Raw genomic sequence first — 17175 nt, 5'->3', positions numbered from 1 at the left:
TATCTTGACAATGAGATTGCCTAAAACAACAAACAAGGTCTTAAATGATAGAAAAATATTGATACTTTCTGTTAAAATCAACTAAAAACTAGCGCAATCACATCTTTAAGCATACACTGTTTTGTAGCTGGTTTTTAAATTTCAATGTAATAAAGAATATTTGTATGGCATAGCCGAGGTGAAAGTCTTCTATCAGCTCATTAGTGAGTATTTGTTGGTATCATTTAGTTGGTGCTATAATGTAGTCTAGCCTCCATTTACAATCAACATAGTACAAGAACTTCACAACATACAATCTAAAATCCGAGCACCTATTAAATCTCCCTCAAAGAATTTTCTAACATATGGCGTTCAGAGTTTTTTTTAGTTGCTGTTTCATAGTTGAAATTATATATATGTAAAATCAGTCAATTTGTAAAATGCCTGAAATATCCAGACAACTTACAAATTGCCTGATTAACTCAGTCATTCTACCAATTGACTGAGATTTTTAGGCATTTCACAAATTGATTACAATATCAGTCGATTTATTTGGCAGGTTTCCTGAAACATTGATATAAAGTAAAACAAGTCATTTACATCAAGTAAAGTGTCAACTATCACATATATACATTGTTTTATTGTTTAATTTACTACTATTTAGGTTTTTTTTTAATTTTTTAATAAGTTCAACATATGATGTGTAATATTTGATTAAAGGTTGACTTGCAACAAAATTCACATTACAATTGTTTGATATCAAAAGATTCACCATGTCTTACTCTGCTGTGTTGTAGTTGCAAAATATGTGGGAATGTGATTACAAGCTCTTAAAAGCTAAAAAACAAACAGTTAATCGCAGCCACGCGAGACCCGCTGTAGTTTGGATTCTCTTTCCAAAACAGCTCAAATGTGACGTAGTTGTGGGAAATGGTTTCTGTTTACACTTTCATGCAATCTTATTCGTCGAAATATTTTTACAAATATACTTCACGCATTCAATAAAATCATGTCTATTGTTCTTACGCGTCTGTTTTATCGTCATTGTAATGCTGTCACTTTTAGCACTGATATCTTAGAACTTACCGTAAAAATTCATTTAATTTTTTAACCTTACCTCAAAGGAGTACATATCATTGTCTGATAATCATTATGAGCCTGTTGGTCACCTGTGATAATTGAAAAGTGCTGCAAAAATTATTTGCGAAGTATTGGGTCACATGATCAGATTACGACTTGACGATTAGATCAAGCCGAAACAAAACTGTAAAGTAGCGAGCATCTATATTTGATACGGGGTCTTCGGTAAAACCCGAAGTGTTTGTCATAAACTAGTGCTACGAGAAGTTTTATATTGAGCTTTTTATTGGCCTTTCAATTTATGTGAGAACATCACGTGACAAGACAATAATCAAACTGTAATGACTATGTCAGAGAAATAAAGAGATTCCAATCTATGGCGGCTTTTTGTTTTCTAGCTTTTAAGAGCTTGTAATCACATTTCCATATATTTGGCACCTACAACACAACAGAGTAAAACATTGTGAATCTTTTGATACCAAATGGCTGCAATGTGAATTTTGCTGCAAGTCAGCCTTTAAGGCTAGAAAGATTATCTACAGATAAGCTGTGTTCACACCAGCTAATTTCATGTCGATTCTTTGGAAAATTTTCTCATCGACCAAAAATCGCATCAGGTAAAAAGAGCAAATGACCCCAAGACAGATTTTGTCTAGAGAAAAATTTTATCAAGCTGGGCCTGATCAGGAGACGATTCTAGGACAGTTTTTAATTTGAGTAGCAAATGAAATCACTTTCACATCAAGTCACAGATTGTCATTTAAAGCGGATGCCAATTTTGATTTTACACTTGGGCACATTTTTGTCATTGCTTCAATCACGAGTTATAATTTCGTTGATAACACCCGTGAGGGTGTTATTTACGGAATTACTGCTTGCATTCAATTCTTATAGCCACGGCATGATAATTGAAACTTCTGCTCCAATTATTAGGGTATTATATATATATATATTATATGTATATTATTATTATGGTATTAGTATACCATGACATGACATCTACTGTTACATCTCTTCAGCCTTTAAACATTTAGGTTTGTTTGAACTGCACTGCACGCCACTTTGTCAACAGTCAAAAGGATGTCAAAAACAGCAATACACAATACTTGAATAAATGGTTTTGGGATACTATAATTGGTATACCATAATGAACTGCACATCTATGAGGTCCACTTGACCTCTAGAACCAAAATTGTTTCAACTTTCATGGTAGACACTTGCGTTTCTTTTGACATTCAAAGCGTTTAGATTTGTACAGCTCAAGCGAGTAGCATGTGATGTTTGCATACTTATTCATTGCTTGGGTCATCTTATGGAGGCCACCATGTCCAGTTTAAACATGTGTACATTTGATGATATCAAACATATCATCAATGTGAGTGAATCTTCAATTTCAAGCCATGCTTGAACAAACGGATTCAAGCATATGGTTCAGGTCTTTTTAATTGTCAATAATCCTTTTATCCTTAATCAAACATTACACATCATAATTATGTTGTACTTGTTAAAATAATTGCTTTTCTAAATGCTAAATAGTAGTAAGTTAAACAATGTAAGCATACATTTATGTGATATTTTATACTCTACTTGACATAAATGAATTGTTTTACTTTATAATGTTTCAGGCAATCTGTCAAATAAATGGACTGATTAATTAATCATTTTGTAAAATGCTTGAAAATTTTAATCATGTTGTAAAATGGCTGAGAGAATCAGGCAATTTTTAAATTGACCGGAAATTTCAGTCATTTTACAAATTAGCTGATTTTACACATTGACCGTAACATATATAAGATAGTGCATCTGTTATACATACTGCAAAACAGCTACAACTATGTGAAACTAGGTGAATGCCCGGCGTGGCCAGGGTAATATAAAAGTCTTTGCACAGAAAAGTTATTTTTATTTAACAAATAACCACAGTTACCGGTCTAACTTTCAAACATCATATCATAAGAAAAATGTTTTGTGCAGGTCAAAGAAATTAAAGAGAAAAATAAAGGACCTTTAAAAGTGTTTATTTGTAAATGTGAAATAATTAGCAAGTAATGGCTAAATAAAGTCTGTTTTGCTGCAATCACAATGAAAAATTATTTTGCAATGATAAAATTAATATGACCTGAAAAAAAAAATAAAAATATTGAATATGTAGAATTAATAATAACAATGAGTGAATAGAAGTGTGTGCATAAAAAAGGTTACTGTTGCAGCAGGAGCTATCCATCAAAACTTTGAATATGACGATACTGGTACAAATGTAAAAATGAGAAATCAGACTGTCTTTATCTGGTACTTTGCCTGACCGAACGGAGATAGAATGAAGAGGCTATACCTACTCGAGATAATACAATTGTCCACGTGAAAAGAATTTAGCCTTTACAGATCTGGCAAACAAACGTTAGGGGAAACCGGAAATAGGATTGTAAGGGCACATTTGAAATTGAAACAGCCTTTCAAAATTACAAATTAAAAAATTAGGTGATGGCAGCAAAAAACTAACTTTTAGAACATTTAAAAAACAACAAATGCAAAAGATAATATTAATTAATAATAAAAAGTACACATTCAGTGTGTGAAATCGAGAAAAAGATACAGAGTGCGTTTATAATAAGAGCTATGAAATTGCTTGACAATCGCAATACAATAGACTTGTGGTTAGAGAATTGGATTATAAATATTCGGTTGTAACCTTCGTGAGTTCAATCCAGTATGGAATGGATATTTCATTCCAAAGTTTCTATACCTCTAGCTAGACACACCGAAGTACAGAATCACAGAAAAGTAGACACACAAACTTTGAGATTTATATATATATATATATACACATATATATATATATATATATATTAGCGATCGCCTACAGCTAATTGATCATAATGTAAGCATCATCATCAGTAATGTAAGCACATCAATTATACTGAGTACATAAATACATCGAATGAAATAAAGTATTAGATAGATGCATAGACAAAAATATAAAGAGAATAATCTTAAGATAAAATTTCTCTCAAGCCCTGATAGGTATTTCAGCTAGTTGTTTTGTGTACTGTAATTGTTTCAGCGCTGCGTGTATTTATTTGCCTTACTAGAATTTCTCAAGGTATTAACATAGATTATTGCGCTGTTGAACTACTCGCGCAGATTTCAGGGTATTTGTATATGAATATTTATTGCAACATACATGTACAGTTTAATATATGAAAAATCTCAGAACGGATTAACCTTTGTACGCAGGGCTTTAATTTCGTAAGTTTCATAATACATGTATGCGGCAAAACAGGTCAATGTTATTTTTTGAAACTTATGAGTATGTAAAAATTCAGAAAATTCAAGAATATATGTTGTTTGTAGAAAATTATTAAAAAAAACAAGTGTGTTCCAAATTAGCAGTATTGCAGGCTAGTAGAGACCAGGCTCAAATCTCATACAATGGATATTATAAAATAAGTGACAGTAAGCTACAAGATAACCAACTCCATAGCATATGGTTCAACTATGCTAAGTAAGGTAAAAACTTCATGTCTCCATGGCAACAATCAATATCAGGCCATTGTACAGCAGAACCAGCAAGTTTACTCTCAACAAAAAGGCAGTTATTCTGGAAATTTAATTTCTTAACAAAATCTGACAAAGTCGTTGATGAATTCTGCTGTACCATATATTATTATAATATTATTATAATAATATTATTATAATAATAGATGGTGATTATTATAATTAATAATATTAATTATAATAACTAATATTATTATAGTAATTATTATATGATAATAATTATATAATGATAATATTATATCATATTATTATTATAATAATATGTTATAATAAATATTATTACGATAATATTAATAATATTATAATATCTATATAATAATAACCAGAAATTTCTACCGCTAATATTATGGTTAAAATAGATGGTAGGCCAGCCAATCTCTAAATGTGTTAGTACGGGAGTGAAATGGGCTGCCATTTTATGTAAGGACCACAATATAGGCTAGCTTGACACTTTTACCATAAATAGGCTGCATAACAGGTTATTTTGTTAGACTGAGAAATGTTCATAGCCATAATAGTGCGGGGGGAGGTCATCTGCACATTTTTATAAAGTTTGGACTTACTGTTATGTACCATAACCTTTCGCTGCCTAAGGGCTGTTGATATGAGATGGAAGAGTTACAGCATAAGATGATAACAAATATTCAATCTAATGCCGTGCAGCAAGTCCCCGGTTGATACAATCTAAACCTCTCTCTGTAATACATTAAGTAATATTTTATGACTTTTAGTTTGCCCGTTGAAATAGACATTGACATCGCTTATAGTCCCTAGCACAAAAGAATACAAGAGACTGTAAGTGATTGATTTGGTATACATAATTAGATCATGTCATGGATAGTTTTACCTATCTCACATCGTGACACTGCATCGTTCCATCAGCACTGCAAGTGCAAATAGAACAATCAATACTGGTTCTTAATAGTGGAAGTACTTGTCTTTCTGCATATAATTTCATGGATGAAATACAAAGGCTGTTCTCAGTAAACAGTATTAGCAGATTTCAAACATAATTGTCCATATCCTTTATGATAAAACCTCCTTAAATATTTTTTATTCTTACTAATTGAGTGTCACAGTTCTGAGGTAGAGTTTTCAGACCGGCTGTAATAGCCATTGTCATCACACATTATGGTCTTACTCTCTCATTGCTTGTGGCTTTGTTTATGATTTGCCTGTATCACGAAATCACCTATTAGCGAACACCAAAGGCTTACAGCATTCTAAATTACTTGACTTATTATAAATGCTGGATTCTAAATGCTGTATTTCAAGCCTTCACTGACCAAATCAGATAGAAAAATACATCAACAATCTTTCACGAAGCCATTTTCTCTCTTATCTGGATTAGCAAGCTGTATATCACTTGTCAGGACTTGTCATTTGTCAGGACTTGTTACTTGTCAGGACTTGTCATTTGCCAGGATTTGTCGCTTGTCAGGACTTGTCACTTGTCAGGACTTGTTACTTGTCAGGACTTGTCATTTGCCAGGATTTGTCGCTTGTCAGGACTTTTCACTTGTCAGGACTGTTCTGACTGCAAAAAAATTTCCGAACACGCCACATAGCTTTCACTGCAAGACAGTTTTTGGTGACGTTGAGTTGTATTTCTATATAAAAGTTTGTTGAGATACTAGCAGTGCGTGCGTTTGTTTCTCTAAAGAAACATTACAGCTCAAACACGCATAATTTTTCAGTTAAACTTATGTTTTCAGTTTTTTAGCTTTCTCTATCTGTGTTCTGCTGAACTCTTCTTTTAGTTTAACAAAAAACTCAACTGTATTCAAATTTATACTTTATATTACGCAAGTACCTGTTACAAGTACCTGTTACAAGTACCTGTTACAAGTACCTGTTACAAGTACCTGTTACATTTTTTATCCTGTGGTAAATTTTATTGGAGAAATGATTGGTTTTATTGATCTTCATGATTTCATGGTAATGCTACAATACCTTTGTGCCTCTGTTTTCCTTTTTCTCAACTTCAATGAGACCACTCGCTACCCTCATTGCTGCATAGAAACATATGTATAAATGACTTCAGCCTTGAGTCCTTAAAATGTTCCTGTTTTACATAAATATATTAATAATATATAAAAAACATGGTTAATTATTTTTGATATGCTTTGTATATTACATAATGGAGCAAATCTGCTGATAAAATTTTCATTGTATTGTTTAATTTGTTCCAGAGCAAAAAAGAATGACAATAAATACTGAACGCAAAGCATATAGTATTAAGACATGCATTATATAAAATTATATAAAAAATAGTAATAAACAGCGAAAGAAATTATTATTATGAGTCTATTTATTTATTTAGTTCTATTTATTTGTGTTAATTCTCTCACTCGAACATCAATGTTACGCATTTTACTTACATGCGTGTATCTTACCCGACGGTAAATTTATATTAAAGCTAAGTATTTGGCAAAACTTACCTTAACTTATGCTGGATATTATTTAAAGTAACACATTTATGTGTTATATTTACTATTTTTAGGTTTCGGTTTCAATTTCTACTAGCTTTTTCCTTTTGCTCACTAAACTGTCGACACAAATCTTCACTCAAGTTGAATGCTGAAGGATTTTTATGTAAAAGTTATTATGAGCCATATATTATAATCTTGACCATAAGACTGTAATAATATTTCAATTAAATTCATTTGAGGCTTAAAAGATGAAAAACAGTTAAAAGTGTGAAACAACACAGAATAGATTATAGCCTGTGAAACTCTTGTTTCTTCCTTGTTAGTCTTAGGCTTAGGCGCATCTCAGACTTTCCTACGTCCTTGTTAGTCTGTTTGAGTACACTGATCAAGAAGAACTGTCATGGACCGGAACCAATGATCCTGCTCGTATTCTAACTCTCATCGAGGACCCTAGTGACATGCAAAGCTTCTTAGCAGGAACGCGATCACACCAAATTTTACACTTTGACCCCAGCACCACAAATGATACAACACTCGCAGGAAAGTTTGACATAGACGGGTAAGGTGGCTTTTCATTACAGCTATGTGTATTGTTTTAAATGTTAACCTATGAAAGGCAAGGCTTGACAATGCATCGCTACATTGATAGCAAAATGTTTTTTCGAGATATTGTAGCAATATAATTAGATACAGTACTTGAATCACACCGCACAGATCGGATAACAGGCAGAGCTGTATTACAAAATTGATTATTAAAAATTACCCAAGTACCAAAATAATTACATAAGACCAATTTAAATGTATTTTTAAAATTCTGTTAATTATTTTTAATTTAATTTTTTTATAACTTTCTAAAACTTTGAAATTATAATTAAAATATAATTTCAAATAAATATTTTATATATCTTACATTCTTTCGGAATAATAGAGGCATAAGCCTTTTTGGTTAGTACAGACAGTTCATTCGCCTGATTGATAGAGCAATGAGTGAAGGAATGATAAGGTTGCTCTATTCTAGAGCACAAAACATATTTGGAAAGCATGCGTATCTGCTGTCGTATGGTGAGATATTTGGACAGCATGCGTATCTGCTGTCATATGGCGAGATATTTGGACAGCATGCGTATCTGCTGTCGTATGGTGAGATATTTGGACAGCATGCGTATCTGCTGTCGTATGGTGAGATATTTGGACAGCATGCGTATCTGCTGTCGTATGGTGAGATATTTTGACAGCATGCGTATCTGCTGCCGTATGGTGAGATATTTGGACAGCATGCAATCTGCTGCCGTATGGTGAGAGATTTGGACAGCATGCGTATCTGCTGTCGTATGGTGAGAGATTTTGACAGCATGCGTATCTGCTGCCGTATGGTGAGATATTTGAACAGCATGCGTATCTGCTGCTGTATGGTGAGATACTTGGACAGCATGCGTATCTGCTGCCGTATGGTGAGAGATTTCAAACGCTGCACAGATCTGACTTTTAGTGGGGAGTGCAGGTTTTGTTTACTTTGTCTAATAAAATGCAAAAACTAAAAATACCAAAGAAATACATAAAAATGATAGTAAGATAAAAATAAGATTACGTGAAACAATATTAGCAGTGAATACAAAACAGCAGATTTGTAGATTAGTCTTTGGCGTAAAAGCTTTTCTGTAAACTTACTTCTTTGGTTCGGTATACAGCGGAGCTATGTTTAGATGGTTGATGTAAAATCTGAAATCTAAAAGATTTCAGACTTTACATCAACCATCAAAATAGAAAAATATGTTTGCAAATCAGGTATGATTGGGTCTTGATTCCATTCAAGAAAAATCATTTAGCTCACCAGCCAAACTATGCATGGTGAGCATCATGTGTGTCAGAGTACCCAGCCATACACAAAACTTTCAAAATTAAAAGTGGATGAACATCCCATTTTGTTAGTATAATGGGTAACTGTGATATTGCGAATGGCATTTGTTTTAATAAAACTTGCGAATAGCCATTGTGTTATTGACTTTGTGTTTAAAAGTTTATCAGTGTAGAATGATTATCAGCGAGAGATCTCTATGTCATCATCATGTCGTCATCATCGTCATCATCATCATCATCTATGTCATCTCTATGTCACAAAGTGTTAGTTAGTTGATTCCCTGTCAGAGTTGTTTTGGTAGAGAAAGAGCAATTTAAGGTCATATGAACTTCCTGTCAGTGCTAACAGCTTTAGTGAGAATTGAGCCCTAGCCTGAGGCTCTCAAGTAAAATGCCTTAGACCACTAGCCTATGGCCATTCCTCGCTAGCAGAGAGAAAATTTTTTGTTTGAAGATAAACCTTGTATTGCTCAATGCAAATGCTTTTATCCTAAATATAGTGTATAGTAACATGAATAGAATATTCATTTTGCAGCTTTTCATGGTTTCATTTCAGCTTTATGGATGAACCAATCAGATTAATGCCAAACTAGTTCCGTTTTTGAAATTTACTAGTCAAAAAGGAGGCAAAAACACTCCAAAGGTACTCCAAAGAAAGAAAAACAAATCTTTTAAATTTTTAGCCAATCACAGAGCTCGACACAAAATTGACCAATCACAAGCCAGCAACTGCTCGACGCTGATTGGGCACTTTTTGAAATACGGCATTTTGGTTGGTGACGCCTATTCGGTCAACAACTGTCCTCCTACATTACTTATAGTAACATCAATAAGATATTTATTTTATGGTTTTAGGTATAGAAATGGAAACAGTGATGAATTACTTCTCAATTGGCATAGCCTCTGCTATATCCCGCAGCTTGACAAAATCGTTTTGTCCGACTTTGGGAACCACTGCCTCAGAACTCTGCAAAGAGATTCGTTAGTCACTGCTGACTATGCTGGAGCTTGCGAAAATAAGGGGGACGTTGACGGAAGTAAAGAAAATGCTCGACTTGGCGGAATTTACGCACTCGTATACGACGAACATAGCCAGCTTCTCTACATGTCCGAGCGAGCTCTTAACAAAATTAAAGTATTGTCGATCACTGCAAATACTGTCAGCACGGCGATTACCTTTGGCAGCGGAACTAGTATGATGGGGTTTTCAATGCCTGAAGGAGGTGTCGAAGGAACAATAGCGATACATGATAGCGCCATTTTTCGATATACATCTGGCAGTTTTGTGGAGCTTCTTGGAAAGCAGAGTACCGAAACGAGTGCAGTCAAACGAATCATCTCACTCACCCCACGTTATCACCTAGTAACTAACATTGACCCCATCGAGGTCTTTTTATTGGACTCATTGAATAAAAGTCGCGTCGTTGTCTGCAGTGATGAAACTAGTGTGCAGAATGAAAACCAAATTTTGGACTGTCAACTTAAAATAGAAGGCATTGTCGACATAGTCGCACTTCATGGAAAGGTCTACATACCTTATGTAGTAACTGACAGATTTGTAATAAAAGCAATTACAAGTAGGTATACTTACAGATGAAATAAACAAAAAGTGATGTATGATGTTGAATCAAAACATTTTTTCTTCTATTTACTGCCAACTTTCAATGCTATAGTCACCAAACGCTCAAGATAAAACAATAGTATGGTTATTGTATTTGTATATTACAAACAACTGTACACTAATAGCTGCCAATGCCTCCATTAGGAATTACTTTCTTTTTGTTCTGATTATTGAAAGATGGGCAGATAAATCATAAAACCATATTTTTTTGCATGATTACTTGTCTGAACTAGTATTTAAATAATAGTCTGACTCGTGTGTTCAATCAACAGTTTGTCTTGAATTTGTTTACTAAAAAATAAAACTAAACAATAATTTTAATATAAGCTAAGACGGAGATTTGTGTAAATGTGGAGAACTACTTTGTACATCAAAATATAGCATAGCGGACTGTTTGGTCTTTATGTAATCATGGTCAAAATGAATGAGAAGACAACACATCTGCATACTCCATAATAAGTAATGAGTAATTGCTGTGCGTAAAAGATTTGTAATAAATTCAATAAACTGCCTTAAACCTAAAACGGCACTCACCGAGCTTTTAGAGAACATGTTATAATTTTTTTAACTGGGTTGTAGTTCATGGATTCAATTTTAAAAGATTATGTATCAGCTTCTCCAAAACTCAGAAAAATCAAGTTTTTTGCAAATCTTTCTGACACTTAAACTTAATTCAAAAAATTGTGTTGTTCTACACGTAATCTACAATAACGATTTTAAGTAACTTTATTCGTTTCTTTTAACTGTGCATAGTTCAAACGATTTTTGCTAAAACCTTTATTTTGGCAACTGTTTTGTTTTCTCTTTATTTAAAAAATTAATGTTTCATTTAGCTTCTTTATTTATAGTCTTATTCATTCCTTCGTATTGACTTCTTTGTAATTTTTTTGTTAAACTTCATTTTCCATCAAGGTCATCTCGAGAAGAAATGCTCTGCTAGTTTTTATAACTGATTTATTTTGTATCAAGTAGAGAATTTTCTAAATTCATTTAGTTTAAAAAATAAAATGACGCTTAAAAATACAAATTGACCTATTGACCTTGAGACCTATTTAAAAGGAGGTATAATAAAAGTGTTTTCGATATAAAATTATCTTAGAACTTTTACTAGTTTACAATTATATAAACCTTAAAATACAATCTTAATGCATTTCAGGAGTGAGCTCATATGTCAATGCACTCGTATCTCAAATCAGGTTTTTTATAAAATAACTAAATAAAAAGTAATTCGTTCCTAATCTCTAAAAAACACAAAACAAGTTGTTGCAATGGAAAAATATGTTTTTATTCGTTCTAATTTACTACCTACACTCACAAAGCAAAAGATACCTATCCAAGGTTTATTATTTGCAATAAAAGGTAACTTTAATATGAACACTACTGTATGAGGTCTTAGCTTCGAGACAGATGGTAGCAGCTAACGGTAGTGTGAGAGAGAGACTTGATGGCAACATGTTCGGTATGCTGCACCTTTTGTAGCACATAGTATAGCACATAGTATATTTGTAGTATAACATAAATTTTAAATTTATCTTTACAAACTTGATATTCTATACACACATTTAAAAATAAGTTTTAATCTTACATTACACTAAACTTAATTCTAATTCTGTTTTCATTGTAATTTTTTCACTTTTCTTCTTCCTGTTTGCTTTTTTATTGCTTTGGTTTTTGATTTATTCACGCTTTCACTTTTGAGAAATTGTACTGAAAAACTGTTGGCAAGTGATTTTCAGCCCATTTGACAGGAATATGATTATTATTGTGCAAGGAAACTGTAACTTCTGAGTTGTCCAGCTTATTGCACAACCCATGGCATATCAAAGCACCACAAATTTAATTTGGCTTTGCAGTAAACTGCTCATTCATGGAGTGGACAAGCTGGAGTTCTTGTGACTCAACAGCCGGACTTGGGGTTCGAAGGAGGTCGCGCACTTACGGATGCTCTGATGTAGAGCAACAGAAAGCCTGTTGGACACAGCCTACCGTTTTGGGTAACTCTGATTTTGTAGTTTATGCTCATTAAATCTACATGTATGTAGCTAGTTGAAAGTAGGACCACGGCTCGCACCCCCCCCCCCCATCCCACCCCCGCTGTAACTTTGTAGTTTGCTAAATATTAATTTTCATTATAGATAATATAATAATTATTACTACCAGTGCACCCTGTTGAAACACCTCCCCAACTAGTCGTGGTTTGAAGCTGCAGAAAATTCTCACATTCATTGTGTAAAAATATCTGTTTGAAGAGTTTTCTCATTCACGTTTGGTTCTGTAAATAAAGTTTGAGACTGAAAAAGAATCGAATCACTTCCAAAATCCTCCTTTTTATAACGCACCAAATTTTAATAGTTTGCTGCATATACCTATTTTCTATTTTCTTATTTTCTATCTTCTATTTTTAGAAATCGCAGCATCGAGTAAACAACTCCTAAAATAAGGCACTTTATTAGAAAGAATCATAATGTCAAATTCCAATACTTTTCTTTTTATACAGAGAAAGTAAATTGATTCTGCCACAATTTGAACTTTTACCTCATACTAACATGTAAAAAATTATTAATTGTTAAATTATAAGGAAAAAATCAAAGGTTTTTTTAGGAATGCAAGGGATGGTCTCAATTTTTACTATATAAAATTTCTTTACAAATGTACTTTGTAGGAAAAAATGAAGCTTACTATATCAGAGTGAAACGACAATGCAGTTTAGGAGATAAGATGGCTGATGCAGGAAGTGAAAGCCGTTGTGCATCGCAGTGCAGAGACGATGAAACCTGTGAGAGCTTCGCATATAATTCATCAACTTCCGCATGTTTGAAGGCAAGCGCTATAGCTGGTGGCTCCGAAGATTGCTATATCAAGTCTGAAACATAAATAGTTCTCTCAATGTGAACACTTGGATATTAAATCAGAAACATATTTAACAGTATAAAGCTCTTGTATAAAGACCGACAACCGAATAATTTGGCTTCAGTATATAGACCGACCATCGAACAATTTGGCTTCAGTATAAAGACCAAGCAGCGAATAATTTTGCTTCAGGATAAAGACTGACAATCGAACCATTTTGCTTCAGTATGAAGACCAAGCAGTGAATAATTTGGCTTCGGTGTAAAGACCGAGCATCGAATAATTCGGCTTCAGTATAAAAACTGACAACCAAATAATTTGGCTTCAGTATAAAGACCGACCATGGAATAATTTGATGGAAAAAACTGATATCATCGCTTGACCAGAATCTTTCTCACTGAGAAGCAGCTACTGCAATATTTATTCCATTTTAAAAGCACCTACAAAGCCTCTTCAAGCTATTTTGTACGAAAGCACGATCAACAAGAAACCAAACAGGGTTGAACATATGTATAAGTTTTTGTAGCAGGCTCCCAAACTCATAAAGATCGGCCTTCCGCTTGCTTTATACAAAATACTGTGATTGTTGTCCAGGCATCATAAATCACAAAACTTAGGTTATCATTGTTGTTACGCCTAAAGCCATGACATCAATCATGCATGAATGCTTCATAGCGTCACCAAATAAACCCCTCTACGTCACGGTGAACAGAGTTTATGATAGATACTAACCTCTTTTCTTGCTTGGATAGTTAATGGATATTCCCAAATTGCTGCAAAATGTAGGGTAGCATGTGAACCCTAAAAAGTTTTGTTTTTACAGTTGATATACATGTACACAGTGGTTATGGGCGATAGATTCTTGTATAGCAGGCTTTATCTATGAACAGCTGTATTTTGTTATGATTGGTTTGAAAGTAAAAATAAATGCTACATCTCCTTGTTATGCACTCACCTTGTCATCAAGCTTTAGTATATAGTTCTGTGATCGTTTCTTGCACTTTAACAAAACATAAGTCTAGATGACGTGCTAACAATATAAAGCAAATGTATGCTTCATTCATCTCAGCATTTACTAATAATATATTCTTTTTAAATGTGATCCTTGCTTTATTTAAGATGAAATATGACGTACAACAGAAAACTCTGACAAGATGAAGTAAATATCTGTTAATATGCCTTAAAGAGACATAAATAGGTAGGTGCGTACATCTAGAGTGTGTTGGATTGGTGGGGCTAATTCACTAATATGAATGCGCTTTTAGATTCTCTATGTGTAAATGGAGAGGGCCACAGGATGCACATTCTAATCATATAATCTTCATAGTTGCTTATTAGGATTATGGTAAACAAGATTACACAATAACCATAGGTTAGTAGGGTCATTGAGTGTTAATAATCAATATGCCTATCGACGCATCATTAAAAATCATGATTTGAGATGTTTTTATATAGTATGCTTTTAAGCTACAATAATTCTACGCTTGCTTTATAAAAAAAATCTGTTCATTAAACACTAAGAATGTTTATTTGATTGACTGACCGAAATCACAAAATGAGCAAAAAACGCAGAATTATTCGGCCGAAACTCACAGAATTGTCAAAACTGTGCATGCCCACCGAAATCGTCGATGAAACGCTTTTAATTGGCTAAAAAAAATTATTAGCGAACACGATTCTAGCAGCATTTGCAATTTATATAGTCTGGGGCACATAATGCGACATGCAAGAAAAATACTAACCCGATTTGACATAGTAAATACAATACAACTGACTTGATTACGCTAAAGATGGCAACTCTTTCTACAACAGAACTTTTGCAGCTAAAAAAGAAATTATTATTATTAAAAAAGAGACGATTTGTAGCTATGGTGTCCGAACGATGAAAAACCAACAATGGCACAATCTAAGCAGTTGCATTGTATGTACTATGTTGAACTACGCTGGAACTTTTATTGTGTGTCGTAATACGTGTCTTAGACTATACCAATCGGGAAAGTTGCTAGAATCGTGCTCGCTAATAACTTGTTTAGGCAATTAAAAGCGTTTCGTCGACGATTTCAACAGCTCTGACAATTCTGTGAATTTCGGCCGATTAATTCTGTGTTTTTTATTTATTTCGTGATTTCGATCAGAACCAACAAACAATCAGCACATGTGGCCGAACTTTGGGAATGTTTTATTTGATTCATTTACGTGTCGTTCATCAAGTACTTGCTATGCTAATCACATGTCATGGAAGGTTTAAGCGGTAGCAGTAAATGTCTACTGCACATTAGAAAGTTGTAATATATACAAAATTACCACACGCTTCAATTATGTCGTGTGTTTTAATGCATCACAACTCCGCCGACCAGCATTTTCAAGCAACAAATGAGTTCCGTCAGCAGGTAAATTCGGCGGCAGCTAACAAACAGAAGCTTTCCAATTGCAAAAGGTCCAAATTAATTTGTGATAAATGTTCATGGACACCTCAAAAGTCTATTTCAGATCAAATGCACTTTGTTAACGCACCATTCTAACAGTATTTGATGGAATATAGATGTGGACCGGCATAAACAACAAAATATATGTCCTTTTTAATATCAGACTGCATATGTGTATGCAGTCTGATCAGCACAAAAATTTCAGTAGATTGCATATTTGGAGTTATTTTACAGTATGAAAGACAACTCTCGATAAAACTATTGCTTTACGTAAATCTGTTTCCGAACAAGGGTAATGCAGCTAGTTATATGTTTATAATAGGACTAGTCATTGTATAATCATGCGTTGAGGGTGGAGCCTATTTTCTACTAACTACAGATCATCATAACTCTTATACCACTAGTGTTACATGCTACGAATATTTGAGCTTTGAAGTTGTGGTTTTGATCGTAGGAGAACGTATTTACATGATACGCAGGAGTGGTTGCACAACTCCCAATCGCTTGTAGCTGACGAGTTTACATGCTTCGAAGAATTTGTTACACAACTCTGCGTTTTTTATATTAGCCTGTTGCGCTTTTAGCTACAACGGGGCGCATGATTTATATTGCAACTGACACGATTAAAATGCGTCTAAAGTCAAATGTCAATTTTAAAACCTGTAAAAAATATTTCTTTCAAATTCGGAGTTAATATTTTTTATTCCAGAGATAATATTTTTCAAACACGTGGGTTGAAAACAGAGCTGCGTAGGGATGCTGTAAAAACATCACCAATGAAGACGATAAAAATTCAACCTCCGATCGCAAAGATTTATGCAATAATACAGATATTGATGTTTACAACATATGTAGTACTTCATTGCTGATGCAATGTTTTCAAAAATATCCCCCTAAGATGCCCTGCCCTCTTAAAGGGGTGCAAAAGTTTTAATCATTTCAAAGAATTGAATATGCAAGGTTTGAAGTCATTTACATGCTACGAAGATAAAAAATATGACAAAAATTTGTGGCGTGTAACACTAATGATAGATAGGTAACACATCTACTTTACCCTCTTGAACTTGCTAAGGCCCTCCCTCTAGGGCAAGGGTGTCCAAACTTTTTTCACTGAGGGCCACATACATAAAAATATAGGAGGGGCTGCGCCACTTACTAGAAATTAGGTATATAGCCTTAACTTTAGTGTATTTACCTACATATGCATGCTTATTAACACACGGGTACTGTTGAATAGATTTTTTACCATCTGCCATGTTTAGTAACGGGTAAATTTCTTCTGGAATTGGCCTTTTTGGCGGTAGATACGAAAAGCCGAACGCGCCGAATGGCCGAACGCACTGAATGACTGAACAAACCGAATATTTTTTGGTAA

The sequence above is a fragment of the Watersipora subatra genome, chromosome 11 (genome assembly GCF_963576615.1).
Source record: "Watersipora subatra chromosome 11, tzWatSuba1.1, whole genome shotgun sequence".
Lineage (NCBI taxonomy): Eukaryota > Metazoa > Bryozoa > Gymnolaemata > Cheilostomatida > Watersiporidae > Watersipora > Watersipora subatra.
The sequence above is the reverse complement of the archived record's forward strand: the minus strand, read 5'-3'. Positions refer to the sequence as shown.